Source organism: Apium graveolens, chromosome 5 (assembly GCF_009905375.1).
Source record: "Apium graveolens cultivar Ventura chromosome 5, ASM990537v1, whole genome shotgun sequence".
NCBI classification, from domain to species: Eukaryota; Viridiplantae; Streptophyta; class Magnoliopsida; order Apiales; family Apiaceae; genus Apium; species Apium graveolens.
The window spans coordinates 286,137,420-286,158,817 of NC_133651.1; positions in this window are offsets into that span (position 1 = coordinate 286,137,420).

Consider the following 21,398-nt stretch of genomic DNA (forward strand, 5'->3'; position numbering starts at 1 on the left):
TTAATTAATCACTTAACTAACACTTCAATTTATCAATAATAAAATACTCATGAAATCACAACTTCATTATTACTTCCTTCTATAGCCATTGTTATTACCTTTAGCATGTGACATTGATGATATTAATCGAATAACACGAAACTGATAAAAGCCAACTTTCATTGTACTAATACCATTCTACCAAGCATCCACAATTAAGATAGAAGTTGAATAGTCATCAATTATGTTGAGTTCCTATATGTCTACAGAAATTGACAACATAACGATTTAAGCACAAGTTATTCCTTTTGATTACATAGGGCAAATAAACTGTTAGAGTTACCCACTAATCATGCACAACGTACATGAACCTATGCTAGCATGGCAAGTTCTAAATCTCAAGATCCACCGTCGCTTCACAAGAGATTAACACCCTATCTTATATGTTCGCGACGCACATAAGACGAATACGCACAACCAATACTAGATATCATGCAATCATCACACACTAAAGTATTAAACGATTAACTAAAGAATTCCATAATAAATCCGTTGCAACCCCATGATCACGATTAGCCCATAATAGAACTTATCGTCATCATGGGTTCATATGAAATCATGATAAACAAACACAAGAAAATAATAACTAAACTAATTATATTAAAACAGAGTACGTCACAAGAGTAAATAAGTTCAAAGCAAGAAAACTAGCATCCAACGTTACAACGAAACAAGAATCACAAGAAGATATGCTTCCTCTTCGTTGCGGTGTGCTAAATCGGTCTTCTTCCTTATCTCCTTCGCTTCTTACATAAAAACACAATCTTCTTTTAATCCCCACTTATGAAAACGTCTCAAATCTACTTATATAATAGTCCCATAAAACTCAGATTACATAGAAGTGGAAACCAAACAGAAGTAGAAGTCCTAAAATAATTTGTCTTTTTTCCCGACCCTGCGCGGCCGCTCAGCATAGCTGAGCGGGCGCTCAGCTTGCTGCGCGGCCGCTCAGCAATGCTGAGCGGGCGCTCAGACCTCTACTGGAAAAAATCTGATTTTTCTCCGTTTCTTCGCCGTAATCTGCCCGTTTCTTTCCTCTCGCAATGGTGAACACATGCCAAGGCTTATTCTTGATGATTCCTCCCCCGAAATGCAACTAAAACCCTGAAATGCATAAACACTAGAAAAATGCATCAAATACACAAAATACTTGATTTCAAGACACCAATTTAAGCCATTTTAAGACGTTCTAAGTGGTATAAAATGCCACTTATCATGAGCGTCTTATAATATTTCTTCTTTCAATTCTGGCACATTAGGTATCCAGACTCTTGATGAAAATCATAGAATTCCTTTATCATCTTTCTGACCTGTGATTTCTTCTCCTGTTAAGTTGTTGTCTTCTTGACTCATCACCTCTTCTTGACATCTTCTAATCTTTTCCAACAGTTCTGGCTGAAAGGTCATTGCATAGATCACTTCAGTAGGTTCCCTTGGAATACGAACCTCAATTTCCAACTTCTTGAATTCTCTGACCAATTCTTCTGAGGAAGTCAATATATTCAATGTAACACCCCCAGATCCGGGGTCGGGGATCCGGGTCGTCACGGTCTTTCTTTCCACAATATCACTTCACTTAATTAATAATAATAACCTTATGCTGTGACCCCACACTAACACACACCACAACCCGTTATAGTCTCAGAGATGAAATTGAAATAAGTACAAGTCTTTGAATCCACAATTTAAAATTATTACAACCCAAAATGATTACTTGATAATTTACAGTTAATTGCCATTATCTGCCACAAGTTATAATTATACATAATTGATTCTCAAAAATAGAATGCCTGATCTACCAATAGATCTACCTCTGCAGCTATAGCAGCCACAACATCATCGGGAAGACGCGGGACGCTTCCCACGCGCTTGCGCTGGGTCTGCTGGAGTCTGGCCATCTTTCCTAACTGTTGTTGCGTGATGAAGAAATAAAGCAAGAGTGAGCCTTACAGCTCGCAAGATAATATATAGTGATAACAATAATATAAGTATCTAAATGGATACTTACTAGAATCTTTTATCGTGTGTAAGATAATTACTAGTATATACTTACTAGTATATGAGCCTTCTCATAGTACTCATGAAAGTCTTGGTCAAAAGAAATGAACCAAGTTGATATCTTAATGCGATGAAGTCACAAAATATTCAGTATATATATATATACATATATACTTTTCAAAATATGGGAAGTCCTCTTCCATGCATAATATACACAGAGTTCCAGTGTATAACTGTATAAAAAATATCGTTGCAAGGTGATCTCATATATCTAACCTTGTCTCAACGTTTTTCTGAAAATCTTTGTCATGCATAAGATAATCATTTACTAGATATAAGTTTAAAAGATGAAGTTATAAGGTACTCCAATATACTTATATCTTTCCCAAATACTACTTGAACTACCCCCGTTCAAGTTATAATCAGTTTCAAAGGTTCATCACATAGATGAGACTACAAGACAAGATTTGAATAGATTCAATCTTTGAAATATTTTGAAGGAAATGAAGTTATGATATACTTCATTAAGTCCCGATATATATATACACCTATATATATATATACGTTTCCTGAAAACCTCTGTCATGTAAAGTATGAACAGAATTGCAATATCCAATAAATTTGGAAAGGAAAGAATTTTGGCATAAACCAGGTATCTTGCTGATCAGGCAAAGATACCCATAAGTAACCTTTTCTACTAGTAGATGGACGAATTCCCCACTGGTCATCACCCTGGTCTCAATAGGACCTTATGCTGGACTGCCACTCAGCCACTTATGCATTTGATGGACTCCCACTGAGCCACTTACACTATCATGGACGCCCACTGAGCCCATGTTGCTTATGCCGACTCAATAGATGGACTTACTTCCCGAACGTTGGGTAAGTAATCAATTCATTTACCAAAACTGCAACCTTGTTGCGAATATAAAATACACCACAGAGCCGGATCCCTCAGGTTTTAAGCGAGTATTTAAATCCCCTTAAAAAGGAAGATCTTAAATATAAAAATGAGTTTTGGGATCCGCTCTAACTTTTAAAAATCATTTTGAAGACTCGAAAATACTTTATAGAGTGTTTGGAGTAAAGATGATTTAATGCAGTAAATCAGTCCCCAGAATATTTAGAAAATGACTGAATATTATTATTTAAATAATATTCCCATAAAGAATAATCTTTATAAAAATAATTGAAGTAGAAGTATTAAAACTTATACTTGAAACGAGTATTAAATAACCAAAGATATACTTATATGAAAGTACTATCTTTATTTGAATAATCGAAAATAAGTTTGATTATTGACACCTTATTCTTTAATAAAATAAAGAATATACCTCAGCAAATAATCGGAGTCATAGATCCTCAAATGAATATTCAAATAATATTCATTAAATAATATAAACTGAGTCATAAGCCCTCGAATGAATATTCAAATAATATTCAATAAATAATATAAAAGAGTCATAAGCCCTCGAATGAATATTCAAATAATATTCAGATAAATAAATAAAAGGAGTCATAAGTCCTCGAATGAATATTCAAAATAATATTCATTTAATATAAAGGAGTCATACGCCTTCGAATAATATTCGAAATAATATTCAATAATAAAATAAAGTTAAAGTAATCGAATAAACCTTATTCGATTAATAGTTTTGAAAACTATGACCATATATATATATATAAGTATATATATATATATCCATATATACAAAATCTACTAGGGATCCTCGACTCCCGGTTTTAGAAAATATTTTCACCTTTGGGTCCCTATACTAAGGGTATATGCAAATTACCGCTATCCTCTAGCATAGGTATTATCAACTGAATCAACAGATATATATGGAAAGAATACGAAACAGGCATGCATATATATATATACCATAGCAGCATGCTTCAATATATTGCAACATTTGCTAATTAACCAACATGCATCTATCGCAAGATAATGCAAATACATATATACATCACAACAACAGTTATAACGGGTAGAAAACTTGCCTGAGCGACTTGGGGTGATAAAAGGCTCGGGACGAGTCTGGTAACCTATAAACAACAAGTAAGTTGGAATTAAACCAAAATCACTTGTAAATCTATACTTTAACTAACTTAGACTCTAACGCTTGTTTTGCGCTCACTGATTCGCTTAAGTCACTCGGGTACCCTCGGCTCCACCATTTTTAATAATTTAACCTTTACGAGTTTTAAAGCGATTCCTTCGCGAGTGTCTTACCAACTGCCTAACACACTTACCATAAATGTTTCATACATTAATTAACCCTTTTTGGTCTTTAACCTATGTTTCAAAGTAAGGCGAGGGAAAAAGTTTCGTTCGCGAAACGCCGTTACTTGAAACGGTCGTTTCTCCTAAACCGTGCATCGGAATCGAACGAACTACATATCAAAACGAAGCTCGTAACATGAGCTATCTAAACATGGCAGTGGTCATAATCTAGCAGGGGGTTCTCGGGTCCTAATGCTATGCACAAAAACAGTCCAAAGAAAATCGGACGTTACGACGGCTATGTTTACGCGATTTCCAATATTTTAAACCATTCAAACCCATTCCAAATCAACCTCAAATCCAACCTCAAATCCATCATACAACAAACATCCATCCTTATCACATCATAAAAACCCCAACCAATTTAATTTAATCATTCATACTTATGCCTAAACTTAACTTTAATCATACTTAAGTTCTTTTAATCAAAACCACAACATTTACCATTCCATTTCGCTACCATTTCAAATCCCAAACTCTAATCACAACAACAAGCTACCATAGCACCCTAATAATCAAAATCATCTTATATTATATAGGAATCTAGGGTTTGGAGATGGTATACCTTCCTTGAAGTGGTGGGAGGAGCTAGGAAGCCTTAAGAAGCTTTGAGAAGTCTTAAGAATGCTTGGATCTTCAAGATAAACAAGAAAAACTTCAAGTTAAAAACTTGAAAACACTATTCATAGTCTTCTTCTTTGATTAAATGAAGAAGATTGAGAAGGAATTAATGGCTTAAACTCATGATATAGTCCTAACTAAGCATGAAGATGATTAGGGAATTATCTTACCAATTTAGGAGGCTTGGATCTTGAGTTTTGAAATTCTTGCCCATTTGCAATAGTAAAAGCCGAGAGCATGATGAACCATGCCTTGGTTTCTTTTTGATTTTGATGAAAATGATTTTGCTTGGCTTGGTTGGCTTGATTTTTGTGTTTGACTTAGTAAATTACCTAGTTGCCCTTGATTTTGTGTGGTTAAAAAGTCACCACATCTCCCTCCTTTTTTTGTCATGCCTATGTCACCTTGCACATGTCATAATGCTCCCACTTGTCCACACCTTGTGGTTTGATGATGTCACAGTCCCTGGCTTCTTGTACAAGCTTGTCTCTTGGTCACTTATTTGTTTTACGGTTCGCTTATCTTTCGTTCTCGTTTATCGTTTGAGGGATCATACCCGGGATCTTATTACTTAGGTTCCCTTAACCTTTCTCAATATATTGTATTCCTTTTATGATCCTCTCTTATAATCCTTTAATTTAAATCCTTTTTATCCTGTTACCTTATACTCAATTCTCTCCGTATCTTGTGGATTTCCGGGAAAATCAAAGTGTTCAGAATTGGATTCTGACGATCTTTACATACACTTATATACCACATAGAGTACTAATAATATCCCATAAGATCAATAACAGAACCCCTACATAGCGTGGCATGAAAAGTTTTCTCATTCAGCAAAAACACTATTCATAAGGGTTTCAAAAATTTCCAAAAATTGGGGTTATTACATTCAATCTTTCTTTCGTACTTAACGCATCTGCCACGATGTTCGCTTTTCCTGGATGATAGCTGATTGAAACATCATAATCCTTGATCAACTCTAACCATCTTCATTGTCTCATGTTAAGTTCCTACTGCGTAAAGATATACTTTAGACTTTTATGATCCGTGTAAATTTTACACTTCTCGCCATTAAGATAATGTCTCCAAAGTTTTCGTGCGAACACGATAGCTGCTAGTCCCAGATCATACGTAGGGTAAATCTGTTCATGAGGTTTCAGTTGTCTAGAAGCATATGCAATTACATTCCTGTGCTGCATCAGTATGCATCCCAGTCCTCGATATGAAGTGTCGCTGTAAATAACAAAATCTTCCTGCTCATCTGGTAACAAAAGTACCGGTGCGGTCACCAATCAATTTTTAGTTCTTCAAAACTCTCTTCACACTTGTCATCCCATACGAACTTTTCATTCTTTCGAGTCAACCTGGTTAGTGGTGTCGCTATTTTCACAAAATCCTTGACAAATCTTCTGTAATAACCTGCCAAACCCAAGAAACTTCTGACTTCTGTCAGTGTCTTTGGTCTTTCCCAGTTTAGTACAGCTTCAATCTTTGCTAGATCAACTTTGATTCCTTCAATGCTAATAATATGGGCCAGAAATTGTACTTCTTTTAACCAGAATTCGTATTTCAAGAACTTCACGTAAAGCTTTTCTTTTCTTAGAATTTCCAAAGCAATCCTCAAATGCTCGGCATGTTCTTCTTCAGTCTTCGAGTAAATCAAGATGTCATCAATAAATACAATCACAAATTTATCCAAGTACCTCTTGAATACCCTGTTCATTAAATCCATGAATGTTGCTGGTGCATTAGTCAGACCGAATGCCATTATGAGAAATTCATAATGTCCATATCTGGTACGAAAAGCAGTCTTGGGAATATCTTCAGCCTTGATCTTCAATTGATGGTATCCCGACCTCAAGTCTATCTTAGAAAACCATGCGGCTCCTTTAAATTGATCAAACAAATCATCGATCTGTGGTAAATTATATTTATTTTTGATAGTCATCTTATTTAACTCACGATAATCGATACATAGTCGCATGCTACCGTCTTTCTTCTTAACAAACAATATCGGTGCACCCCATGGGGATATACCGAGTCTTATAATTCCTCTGTCCAGAAGATCTTGTAATTGCGTTGAAAATTCTTTCATTTCAACTGGTGCCATCCAATACAGAGTTTTCGAAACTGGTTCTGTGCCTGGTGCTAAATCGATAGTAAACTCAATTTCTCGATCTGGCGGTACTCCTGGAAGTCATCTGGAAAGAAGTCAGGAAATTCACACACCACTAGGATGTCTTTTGTTCTTGGACTTTTCTTTTCAGTATCCAACACATAAGCTAGATAAACTTTACATCCTTACATAAGCTGCTCACCCAGTGGATGTCAAATCATCATCCGTCGGGACTATATTGAATCATCCATCGGGACTATATTTGATCATCTGTCAAGTGCTGCAAAATTCACTAATTTAAATCTACTAAGGTGTTTTGTTTAATTTATCATCAAGTTCACAACATATTCCTAACAATCTCCCCCAATTTACGTCTACTGGAATTGTAGCCATAAATTAAGAGAAACTTGATGATAACAAAACATCCAAAAGATATAGAAAAAAATAGTAGATAAAACTGATAAGTGCTACAAATCTTATTGAAAATTGAACAAAGCAAAGTATACAAAGAAGCCGCTCACAATCATTATCAAGGTGCTCCTCTAGACTGAGCAGATAAGTCTATTTCCTTGATTGTCTGGATTTCTTCCCAAGCCTCCTGTTATTCTCTTCTATCTAATTTTGGAGTTGTCTGTGGAACTCAAGTTCATCAGCTTCTGAGAGATCTAGCATTTCTTGAATTTCCAATAAAGTCTCATTGTTAGAGATACTCAACTGGTCCTCCAATCTGAAGAATCTTCTTACTCCCTTTTCATCCCTGAATTCCATCACCCAATAGGGCCTCAAATGCACTCTCTTTCCTGTGAAGGGAATTGATAGAGTTTTTGGTAGTGCATCTTTGACTCTATTACTCCTCGGCTCCTCAATCTTCTTTAGAACTAATCTCCTTCCAATCACATTGTATCCAAAGTTCTTTTTGAAAGATGAGTATATTTTTATTAGAACTGATTGGCTTTCTAGAAGAATCATGTGAAGTGGCCATATTATCTCTTTTCCTCCCTTATATTTAAATACTAGCCTTTCAGAAAGATGTCTGTGAGCATCAATTCCTCTTACTTCTTCCAATTCATCTAAGTAGAGGTTTATGTCAGATAACTCCTTGATGTCACAGATGTATAATAAATCTTCCTTGTTGACTGGATTGAGTTTTGGTTTGGATCTTGGATCTGAGAGTTACAGGCTTCACTATCTTGCTTGCTCTAGTCTTTGTCTTCTTTGGCTTGTTGAAGATAGGAAAATTTAGCTCAGGAATTGGAAAACTATCCCAGTCTACTGGCTCATCCTTAGGAATAATGGGCTCACCATGAATGTTCCTAGTTGGATCCACCACCTTGAATTCTTCAAATACCACTGAGGGTTTTGATGTCTGAGTTGAAGTTGTAGGCTTTTGGGAATATAGTCTTCCATTTCCTCATCACTGAAGTCCAATTTTCTTTTGGAGTGGAACTTATATCTGAATCTTCTTTTCTGTTGTGGTTCATCTTGCACTTTTTGATCTTGAGGTTCAGCAATTACAGATGGTAGGGATGAAATCTCAGTTGTGGTTTTTACAGCTTGAAGTTTGGCTAAGATAGCAACTTGCTTCTTCTTTTGTTGCTTGATTCTTTTCTTGCCTTATTCTTTCCTTCTCTTCCCTTTTAGCTTCCACAAACATAGGGTGTTCAGCCACCACACAAATTTCCTTACCATTTCTGTAAATCTTGGCTAATCTTCTTTTGAGTACTGAATCTGCTGGATCTTTGTAAAATGCAATTTACCTGGCCAACAACTTCTTCTCATCTGGCTTAGGTGTCTCATACTCAATATCCATATGATTTTTGTCTGAGAACTTTGAGTAGTTCCTTTAGGCTTCATGATCATATTTGCCTTTGGAGATTTGATATAAGATGTTTGGCCTTTTTCCAGATAATTAATACTCATTTCACTCACAGAAATATTCTTTACTTGAGAGTGATGAATGAATGTTTTGTCTGGCTTCTGAATTGGCCCAAACTTTTGTTGAATTTCTGCATCTATTTTTCTCCATTTATCATCTAGTTCCTTCTCCACAGCTGCAATATCAAGCATCTTAGGAATTGACTTTGACTCAAGCTTAGCATCTGCTATGTGGATCAGATCAATGTTGTCCAATACTGGTGGCTTTGGCAGAGTAATTTCTGGTACAATTACTTGGATGATTTGTACATTTACCACTTTCTCCCCCTCACTAGATTGCTCTGCTTGACTAACTTGAGATAATGATTTTCCCCCCTTTTGTTATCACACTAGGACCCTACACAGCTTCCTTCATAGTCAAATTAAAAGTTTTCGCTCTAGGCTGATTGTGCTGTGGTGGTGGAGGTAATGCCATCACTTTCGGAACATGATGTGGATCGCACCACAAAGAAACAAAAACAAGAAGAAAAGGATATTTCAACAAACACGATCAATCCAGAAACGTGAACTTTGAATCTCAAATTCCTTAGATCAATCCAGAAACTAAGTAATTTGAATCTAACCTTCAAAACAATCCAGTAATTGAAGTTTAGAAGAAAGAAAACTAATCATAGTTTATCTCAAAACATAATCATCACATATATCTTAAAAGATTACATGAGAGGGGTATTTATAGGCTTAACCAATAACCTAAACCCAACAGAATTCTAAGAGAAATTCAATATCAGCTTGAATTAGTCAATATCTGAATCCTTTCAGGAAACAAATTTAAAATCTAAATAGAAAACATATAAAAACAGAATCCAAATAGAAAACTAAAATCCTAAGTGCTTAAAGCAAGAAAAACCCTTTCAACTGAAAGGTAAAAACTTGTAAGCCAAAAGTCGAATTATTAATTATATAAGCCAAAATAGGTCAGCCCATATTGGTTGTTGAGCTGTGTGGCAAAGCTTCATCCATTCCTTCATCATGCTTTGTTGTCCAAGTAAGCTTTGTGACCCATATTTGTCTCTTGTCATTGTCAAACCCCATTGTAGTGAGCAACAGATTAATAGGCTGATCCTCAACCAAATTTCCTTTCATATTCACATCAGAACACTAGCTGACATAGCTGGTCCTCTGCAATCCTTGGCTACATGCCCTTTCCTTCCGTATTGGAAACAAGTAACCTCGGTTCATTCTGCTGGACATTCATTGGAGTAATTGCCTTTCTGCTTGCACTTGAAGCATGTCACATTTTCCTTGTTGCAGACGCCAGTATGTTTCTGACCACATGTCTTACAGTATGACAATGGGGGTCTAATAATTCCCTGCTGGTTGGGAGCTTGGAAATGATTATCTGCTCTCTGATTACCTCGTCCTGTCCTTTTAAAATTCATATTTGTCCGGGATTGAAATCCCGGCTTCCTGTTGGAACATTTCTGAAAATTTCCTTGTCCCTTCTTCTTTTGGGACATTTCACTTTCCCCTTCAATAATCATGGCTTTCCGAACCACGACGGTATAAGTCGTCAATTCAAAAACTGCCACTCTGCTACGAATCCATTGATGTAATTCCTGTTGGAATCTCTTAGCCCGTTTCTCCTCAGTATCAACCTGCTCCGGAATAAACCTAACCAATTCAGTAAACTTGCCTTCATATTGCGTTATTGACATATTCCCTTGCTTCAGCTCTATCAACTTGATTTCCATCTGGTTCTTCATATAGCGAGGAAAATACTTCTTCATGAACAACTCTGTAAACCTATCCCAAGTCACGGTGCCTTCACCCTCTAAAGTTTTCTTGGATTCCCACCAATAATTTGCTTCTCCCTTCAGGAAATAGCTAGAAAAATCCGTCGTCTAGTCCTCTTCCACTTTCACAAGCGCAAACGCTTTCTTCATTTCTTTCAACCAAGCCCTAGCCTTAGTATGATCTGCTATACCCTCAAATTATGGAGGTTTAACTGACTGAAACTGCTTAAAGGTAACAACAGGAACAACTGGTGGTATCTGAGGTTCACGACGAGGTGGCTATTGTAACATCTGTTGTTGAATCTGTTGTTGCTGTTGATGCATGTGTTGCTACATCATTACCATCTGTTGTTGCATCAGATGGAACATTTGGTTCATGGTATCATTATTCTGTCCCTCAGAATTGTTGTTAGAATTTTCAGTTCTGGTCTTTCTTTTTGGTGCCATTTTCTGATAATAAAACAAATAATTCTTTTTAACAATTTATTAAACATTTGATAATAGATAAAGAAACAATTTGTCTGGTATTAAAACATGAAATTTAAGCAATGGATAATGGAAAGAAAATAATTTGACTAATATTAAAACAAGAAATTTAAATGATTGATCAAAATTTAAACAAATCCGTTGAAATGATTTTAAAGTTTTGAATGATAATAATATAACACTATTTTAAATTAACCAGAATTTAAGATATGGAAAACTATAAAGCAATGAAATATATTTAAATGTTGTAAAGACTGGAATTTAAATAAATAAAAAGAAAAAGTTGGAAAAGTTTATTTTATATATATGACACCAGCTTCAGGTGTTAGTGCTTGGTACAAGAAGGTCTACATTAGATATGTCACGACTACTGCTGATTCATGTCAAGACTGAATACTACACACATACATACCTAAACACATCATACTACGCTGCCTCTATCTATATATGTTACGTATAATACAACAACTAACCCCAACTGTCAAACATCAAAACCCTGGCGGGATGCGTCTCAGCTCCTCACGAAGCATCTCGATAACTGATTGTGCGAGACGGGTGGCTCTATAAAACTCACGTAAGTATGCTGACCATCATACATCAAGGCATCTAACTCAATAGTAGCACTATACACTGTCCGCTGTAGTCGACCTCATCATGTAATATGGCTGAAGTGCAACTAACAATCCCCTATCTCTCTGGTCAAACAAATTTATGATCTCTCTGCACTGCAATCTCCAATACTTAATATCCTCTCTCACAATACTGTACTCATGATATGGTACCATATGTAGCTCGACAACCTGTCCCACAGACTTCTTGGATGGAACCTTAGGTATCCCTGCAACACCCTGCTGTGGCAAACCTAACTATAATCCCACATCATGCTCATCCATCCCGTCGACCGGGGCCATCGGGAATATCTCTGGCTCTAGAGCATATACTGGTATAGGAGGTAACACTGCGGCTGGGGGAAACTCTGCCTCAACCTCTGGTATAAACTGATACTATACAAGTAAGGGAGGTGGAAGCAATGACTCAAAGAACTCTAAAGGATCAAACATCTCCATGGGATCTGGAATCTGCTCAGGAGCTGGTGGTGCTGGTTCCTGGGATAACTGTGGTGGAGGTGACGACAGTATCTGTACTAGTATCTCAGCTGACACTGGCGGTATAACTAGTGCAACTGACCCGGTAACAGTCCTCTCGAAAGATATTGATGATGCCATCTGATAATACAACAAGGAAAGAAGAGGGTCACTTAGCATTCCTAAAACATATAGATTCCTAATCTAAAATTATCTAAATCCTAACACTCCTATTCCTATCTTATGTGATCTTCATATCTTATCTTAATCCTAATGTTCTTATTTTCAGGGACCAAACCTACAGCTCTGATGACAAACCTGTAACGCCCTCCAAACCCGGGATATAAGTCTGGGGGTTACTAGATAATCTCCAAACATGTACAACCTGTATAATAATTAAGCAGATATATATCTAACCCCTTTAATACTAACCCAGATCTTTTTAGGTTAAAGTACGAAAATAAGAACCATATTCTAACTTTATTACAGACCAAATTTACAATCTCACACAATTCTCTTTATTACAAATCATTATCTAACAAGTTTTAAACTACACTTCTCTTTATTCAACACACGCATTATCTATCTATACTACACATGCTCAGGCAACTCAAAACTTTCCTCCTGAATTGGGTTCAGCACTTTTGGTATGAGAGGGTCCCGTGACTTGACTCGTTTCTTTACCACTCGAGTCCTGATAGGTTTCATTTTCCTTCTTAATTGAAAATAATAAGGTAAATAACAACAAAAAGGGGGTGAGCCATAGGTTGCTCAACAAGCCCATATTATATAAGCAGTGTTATAATAAACTAAATGAACCAGTAATTTGGTTACATCTGTAAAGATATAACCTCACAAGAAAAGAAAAAATGGCATTATCGGCGAGTATCAATAAACTAAACCGGACACAAGTTCGCACATATATCCTACTGATCATCCAGGATACAGTGCAGATCCATACCTCAATGTATAGATCCATTCGGGTACCCAGGCTCTACGGCTCAACACAAGGATCCAGTTAATTCCCGATCCTGAGGATCAAGTGTATACCTTATCCTAATCACCACCATACAGTCCATAGAGGAGCAATCGGAAAAATCGGTATACTTTGATGTATCCCAATATCGGAATATATCAGGATATATGTATATATATATTATTAGAATATGAATAGAGGATTCAATGAATTAAGAGAAATCAGGAATCGAAATGAAACAAGAAATACTGAATAAGGAATGTGTATCAGTGTTTGTGAACAGGAATTATCAGTGTGTAATTGAGATATGAATCAAAAGTAATTTACTATTCTGAATTTAGAATAGGGGAAAAACTTGCCTTTTACGCGATCTAGACAAGCAATTCACCGTTCTCTAACCCTGGCTCGGTCCGCTTTGTTGGTTTCGGCTCTATCAAAGAAAGAGGCTTATTTAGTCATCTCGCATTTCAATCGCGTTTCAAACCAACTTCACATAACCCTTATCGTCTATCCGTACACGTATTATTGACTCGTATAATAATTAATAATAATTAGGACTCGATTAACCACATAATTCACATTGCAAATAAGTCACATAGTCATTCTAGGTTTAAAATGATTTTTAGAATCGAATTTGATTCGTTATTTACTTTACTGAACAATATTTGGCTCGTTTCCTATTTTTTCGGAATTTATTGGACTCGTCTCTATACGTAATAAGGCTTATAAGTAAATAAATATCGAAAGTCGTCTCGCTTCTAAAAGGAATTTGGATTTAAAATTATTTTTAATGAAAACAGATCATTTTTCTGAGTCGATGGGCTTTCGTTTCGCTCAAATCTGTTAAATGGTTCAATTATTATTCAACAAATAAGAATAAATCAATTTATTATTCACTATAATTAATTATTCCTAATTATTGGAACCTAAAAAATATTTTTAAATAAATATTTAGGAAAAATCAGAATTAATAATGATTTTTTCATTATTTTTGGAATTAAAATGTATTTATTATGATTTATTGAAAATAATTTGATTAATTATCAAAATAGTTAATCATTTTTAAATAATTAATAATAAATAAATAAATAAGTAATGAAATAAATAATTCAGATTTTTAGAAAATATTTCAGAATTATTTATAATATAAATTAATTAATTAATTGAAAAAAAATTAATCAATTTATAAAATAAATTAAACTAATTTTATAATTAATAAAAATCAAAATAAAAACTCTGAAACATTTGTCAGAATTAAATCTTCTGACAAAAACTGGACGGGTCAAACGGGTCAAAATACGGGTCGTGAAGAACACGCCGGATTTTGCCCAGAATCCGATCACAGGAACAGATTCTGGTGGCCCATTTTCAGGCCAAAATCGACATCGTTTGGTCTATTTCTTGACTTAAATCGATTGCAAATCACTTCAACATCACAAACACATCGTTCAATCACAGGAATCATCAACCCTAAATATCAACCCCTGATCAAACCGACATAAACTCCGACCAAGTATCGATTTTCTTCGTTTGTACATGAAACTTCGATTTTAATAGCTCAAATCAAAGCCTATGAACTCTACAATCAAACCCCTAACATCTAAGGAACCAAATATTCATCAAAATCAAAAACGTATAAATCAAAATTGAACATAAACCCTACAAATCGAATTCACATATAAAGGAATAGTTCGTTCAATTAAATACCATGAATCGACTGTAAATCATCATATGAAGCTATATCAATCATCAAATCATCCTAATAACCCTAGAATCAAAAAGACCTAATCCGAACATAATTCCTAGAAATCGAAAATCAAAATATACGAATTAAAACTTGAAATTGATATAAAAAACAGAGAGAACGGATCAAAATCTTTGATTTGAGTACTTGAATCACTCGATTTGGTGCAGAAATCAGCTCAAAATCAACATTTAATTCTTCGACCCGAATTGAAACCCGACCTGTTCTTCAGAGAATTTCAGAATTTTTACAGAGTTTTTATAATTAATTGATAATAATTAAATAAAAATTAAACTCTTTATAGTAAGTAAAATAATACTCTTAATTAAAATTAAGGCCCTAATCATACATCTATTAAAATTATTTGGCCCTTAATTTTATAATTTTTGAGTATTAATTTTTAATTTTTAAATATTTAATATATACAATATATATGCCAAAAATTGTGAATAATTTAAAAATGCAAAGAAATGGTATATTTGAAAGTCCTATAATTTTATAAAAATCAAAATGTGATTTTTGTGGAGTTTTTAAGACCCAATAAGGCCCGAAAAAGTCATTTTTCGCGAAACAAGAAAATTTATAAAATACCTAGATGTTTAGAATAATGTGATGGTACAAGTCGTTCTAAGAAAAATAAGGCCAATTATTTTATTTGAAATATCAGCTATTAAAACATAGTTCGGGTCGTATAACTTTTGATATAAAAGCTTTTAATACAAAATAAAATATCTGATAAATAGCCGAGAAATGCCCTGACGATACGGAATACACGTAGCACATAGCAGTTAGGGTTTTATATATAATTACACATAAATGACATAATAAAGCACATAATTTATCTTTATTACGATATAATACAAATGTAATTTTCTCAGTCGTTACATCCTTCCCCCTTAATAGGATTTTGTCCTCAGAATCTCGCTAAGAAAATAATTGGGGATACTTTTCCAACATTTCACTCTCAAGTTCCCAGGTTGACTCTCCAACCATAGGATTTCTCCATGAAACTCGCACTAAAGGTACAGATTTATTCTCAACAACCTTTCATGTCGATCTAGAATTCTTATTGGTTGCTCTACATAAGACAAATCAGGTTGAATCTCTATCGGCTCATATTCTATTACATGTCTAGAATCAGGATTATATCTCTTAAGTATCGACACGTGAAACACATTATGATATGCTGCATGTGAGGCGGTAAGGCTAACTCGTAAGCAACTTTCCCGGCTTTCTTCAAGATTTTAAATGGACCAATGTATCGTGGCTTTGGTTTACCCTTATTGCCAAATCTGGTCAACCCTTTCCATGGCGATATATTGAGTAATACATGCTCTCCTTCTTGGTAGTCCATATCCTTCCTGGCTTGATCTGCATATTTGCGTTGTCGATTATGCGCTGTTTCGAGTCGCTTTCGGATAAGTTCTATCTTTTTCTTGGTTTGCTGGATCAATTATGGTCCTAAAATTTTGCGTTCACCAACTTCATCCCTATGACATTTCTTTCCGTATAAAGCTTCATAAGGTGGCATTCCAATGCTTGCGTGATAGCTATTGTTGTACGAAAATTCTAATAACGGTAAATGCTCGCCCCAATGGCCTTCAGAATCAATTACACACACCCGTAACATATCTTCAATTGTTTCAATGGTTCTTTCACTTTGTTCGTCCGTTTGCGGATGATAAGCGGTGCTCATATTTAATATGGTACCAAGGCATTCTTGAAACTGTCTCCATAATATTGAATTGAAACGTTGATGTCGATCAGATATAATGGATACAAGAACTCCATGTCGCATCACAATTTCCTTAAGATATAAGTGTACTAACTTGTCGAGTGAAAATATTTCATTGATTGGAAGAAAATGTGCTGACTTGGTTAGTCTGTCGATTATCACCCAAATTGCGTCATGATTTGCTTTGCTTCTTGGAAGTCCTACCACAAAATCCTTTGCTAAATGTTCTCATTTCTATTCTGGAATATCCAGTGGTTGTAGTAATCCGTTTGGACGTTGATGCTCTGCTTTGACTCATTGGCACGTATAGCATTTACTTACCCACTCTGCTATCTCTTTCTTCATATTTGACCACAAAAAGTTTTCTATCAAAATTCGATAAATTTTTTGCTTCCGGGATGTATGGAATATCTTGAATTGTGAGTGTCTCGCAATATTTCTTCTTTCAATCTTGGCACATTTGTCCAGACTCGTGATGAAAATCGTAGAATTCCTTTATCATCTTTCTGACTTGTGATTTCTTCTCCTCTTAAGTTGTAGTCTTCTTGACTTATCACCTCTTCTTGACATCTTCTAATCTTTTCCAACAGTTCTGGCTGAAAGGTCATTGCATAGATCACTTCAGTAGGTTCCCTTGGAATACGAACCTTAATTTCCAACTTCTCAAATTCTCTGACCAATTCTTCTAAAGAAATCAACATATTCAATCTTTCTTTCGGATTTAACGCATCTGCCACAATGTTCTCTTTTCCTGGATGATAGATGATTGAAACATCATAATCCTTGATCAACTCTAACCATCTTCATTATCTTATGTTAGGTTCCTATTGCGTAAAGATATACTTTAGACTTTTATGATCCGTGTAAATTTCACACTTCTCGCCATAAAGATAATGTCTCCAAAGTTTCCGTGTGAACACGATAGCTGCTAGTTTTAGACCATACGTATGGTATTTCTGTTTATGAGGTTTTAGTTGTCTGGAAATATATGCAATTACATTCTCGTGCTGCATTAGAACGCATCTCAGTCCTCGATATGAAGCGTCGCTGTAAATAACAAAATCTCTCATCTGGTAACACAAGTACTGGTGTGGTCACCAATCGATTTTTCAGTTCTTGAAAACTCTCTTCACACTTGTCATCCCATACGGACTTTTCATTCTTTCGAGTCAACTTGGTTAGTGGTGTCGCTATTTTGGTGAAATCCTTGACAAATCTTCTGTAATAACTTGCCAATCCCAAGAAAATTCTGACCTCTGTCGGTGTCTTTGGCCTTTCCTAGTTTACTACAACTTCAATCTTTGTTGGATCAACTTTGATTCCTTCAATGCTGATAATATGGCCCATAATTGTACTTCTTTTAACCATAATTCACATTTTGAGAACTTCACGTAAAGCTATTATTTTCTTATAATTTCCAAAGCAATCCTCATATGCTCGGCATGTTCTTCTTCAGTCTTCGAGTAAATCAAGATGTCATCAATAAATACAATCACAAATTTATCCAAGTACATCTTGAATACCCTGTTCAAAATTCTAATAACGGTAAATGCTAGCCCCAACTGCCTTCAAAATCAATTGCACACACCCGTAACATATCTTCAATTATTTGAATTGTTCTTTCACTTTGTCCATCCGTTTACGGATGATAAACGATACTCATATTTAATTTGGTACCAAGGCATTCTTGAAACTGTCTCCATAATCTTAAATTGAAACGTGGATCTCGATCAGATACAATGGATACGGGAACTCCATGTCGCATCACAATTTCCTTAAGATATAAGTGTACTAACTTGTCGAGTGAAAATATTTCATTGATTGGAAGAAAATGTGCTGACTTGGTTAGTCTGTCGATTATCACGCAATTAGCGTCATGATTTGCTTTGGTTCTTGGAAATCCTACCATAAAATCCATTTCTAAATGTTCCCATTTTTATTCTAGAATATCCAGTGGTTGTAGTAATCCGTTTGGACGTTGATGCTCTGATTTGACTCGTTGGAACGTATAGCATTTATTTACCCACTCTGTTATCTCTTTCTTCATATTTGGCCACCAAAAGTTTTCTAAAAAATTTTGATACATTTTGTGCTTCCGGGATGTATGGAATATCTTGAATTGTGAGCGTCTTGTAATAATTCTTCTTTCAATTCTGGCACATTAGGTATCCAGACTCTTGATGAAAATCGTAGAATTCCTTTATCATCTTTCTGACCTGTGATTTTTTCTCCTGTTAAGTTGTCGTCTTCTTGACTCATCACCTCTTCTTGACATCTTTTAATCTTTTCCAACAGTTCTGGCTGAAAGGTCATTGCATAGATCACTTCAGTAGGTTCCCTTGGAATACGAACCTCAATTTCCAACTTCTTGAATTCTCTGACCAATTCTTCTGAGGAAGTCAACATATTCAATCTTTCTTTCGTACTTAACGCATCTGCCACGACGTTCGCTTTTCTTGGATGATAGCTGATTGAAACATCATAATCCTTGATCAACTCTAACCATCTTCATTGTCTCATGTTGAGTTCCTATTGCGTAAAGATATACTTTAGACTTTTATGATCCGTGTAAATTTCACACTTCTCGCCATAAAGATAATGTCTCCAAAGTTTCCGTGCGAACACGATAGCTGCTAGTTCCAGATCATACGTGGGGTAAATCTGTTCATGAGGTTTTAGTTGTCTAGAAGCATATGCAATTACATTCATGTGTTGCATCAGTACGCATCCCAGTCCTCGATATGAAGTGTCGCTATAAATAACAAAATCTCCCTGCTCATCTGGTAACACAAGTACTGGTGTGATCACCAATCAATTTTTCAGTTCTTGAAAACTCTCTTCACACTTGTCATCCCATACGGACTTTTCATTCTTTCGAGTCAACTTGGTTAGTGGTGTCGCTATTTTGGTGAAATTCTTGACAAATCTTCTGTAATAACTTGCCAATCCCAAGAAAATTCTGACCTCTGTCGGTGTCTTTGGTCTTTCCTAGTTTAGTACAACTTCAATCTTTGCTGGATCAACTTTGATTCCTTCAATGCTGATAATATGGCCCAGAATTGTACTTCTTTTAACCATAATTCGCATTTCGAGAACTTCACGTAAAGCTATTATTTTCTTATAATTTCCAAAGCAATCCTCATATGCTCGGCATGTTCTTCTTCAGTCTTCGAGTAAATCAAGATGTCAACAATAAATACAATCACAAATTTATCCAAGTACATCTTGAATACCCTGTTCAAAATTCTAATAACGGTAAATGCTAGCCCCAACTGCCTTCAAAATCAATTGCACACACCCGTAAGATATCTTCAATTGTTTGAATTGTTCTTTCACTTTGTCCATCCGTTTGCGGATGATAAATGATACTCATATTTGATTTGGTACCAAGGCATTCTTGAAACTGTCTACATAATCTTAAATTGAAACGTGGATCTCGATCAGATACAATGGATACGGGAACTCCATGTCGCATCACAATTTCCTTAAGCTATAAGTGTACTAACTTGTCGAGTGAAAATATTTTATTGATTAGAAGAAAATGTGCTGACTTGGTTAATCTGTCGATTATCACCCAATTAGCGTCATGATTTGCTTTGGTTCTTGGAAATCCTACCATAAAATCCATTTCTAAATGTTCCCATTTTTATTCTAGAATATCCAGTGGTTGTAGTAATCCGCTTGGACGTTGATGCTATGCTTTGACTCGTTGGCACGTATAGCATTTATTTACCCACTCTGTTATCTCCTTCTTCATATTTGGCCACCAAAAGTTTTCTATAAAATTTTGATACAATTTGTGATTCCGGGATGTATGGAATATCTTGAATTGTGAGCGTCTTGTAATATTTCTTCTTTCAATTCTGGCACATTAGGTATCCAGACTCTTGATGAAAATCGTAGAATTCCTTTATCATCTTTCTGACCTGTGATTTCTTCTCTTGTTAAGTTGTCGTCTTCTTGACTCATCACCTCTTCTTGACATCTTCTAATCTTTTCCAAAAGTTCTGGCTGAAAGGTCATTGCATAGATCACTTCAGTAGGTTCCCTTGGAATACGAACCTCAATTTCCAACTTCTTGAATTCTCTGACCAATTCTTATGAGGAAGTCAACCTATTCAATCTTTCTTTCGTACCTAACGCATCTGCCACGACGTTCGCTTTTCCTGGATGATAGCTGATTGAAACATCATAATCCTTGATCAACTGTAACCATATTCATTGTCTCATGTTGAGTTCCTATTGCGTAAAGATATACTTTAGACTTTTATGATCCGTGTAAATTTTACACTTCTCGCCATAAAGATAAAGTCTCCAAAGTTTCCGTGCGAACACGATAGCTGCTAGTTCCAGATCATACGTGGGGTAAATCTGTTCATGAGGTTTTAGTTGTCTAGAAGCATATGTAATTACATTCCTATGTTGCATCAGTACGCATCCCAGTCCTCGATATGAAGTGTCGCTGTAAATAACAAAATCTCCCTACTCATCTGGTAACACAAGTATCGGTGCAGTCACCAATCAATTTTTTAGTTCTTCAAAACTCTCTTCACACTTGTCATCCCATACGAACTTTTCATTCTTTCGAGTCAACCTGGTTAGTGGTGTCGCTATTTTGGTGAAATCCTTGACAAATCTTCTGTAAT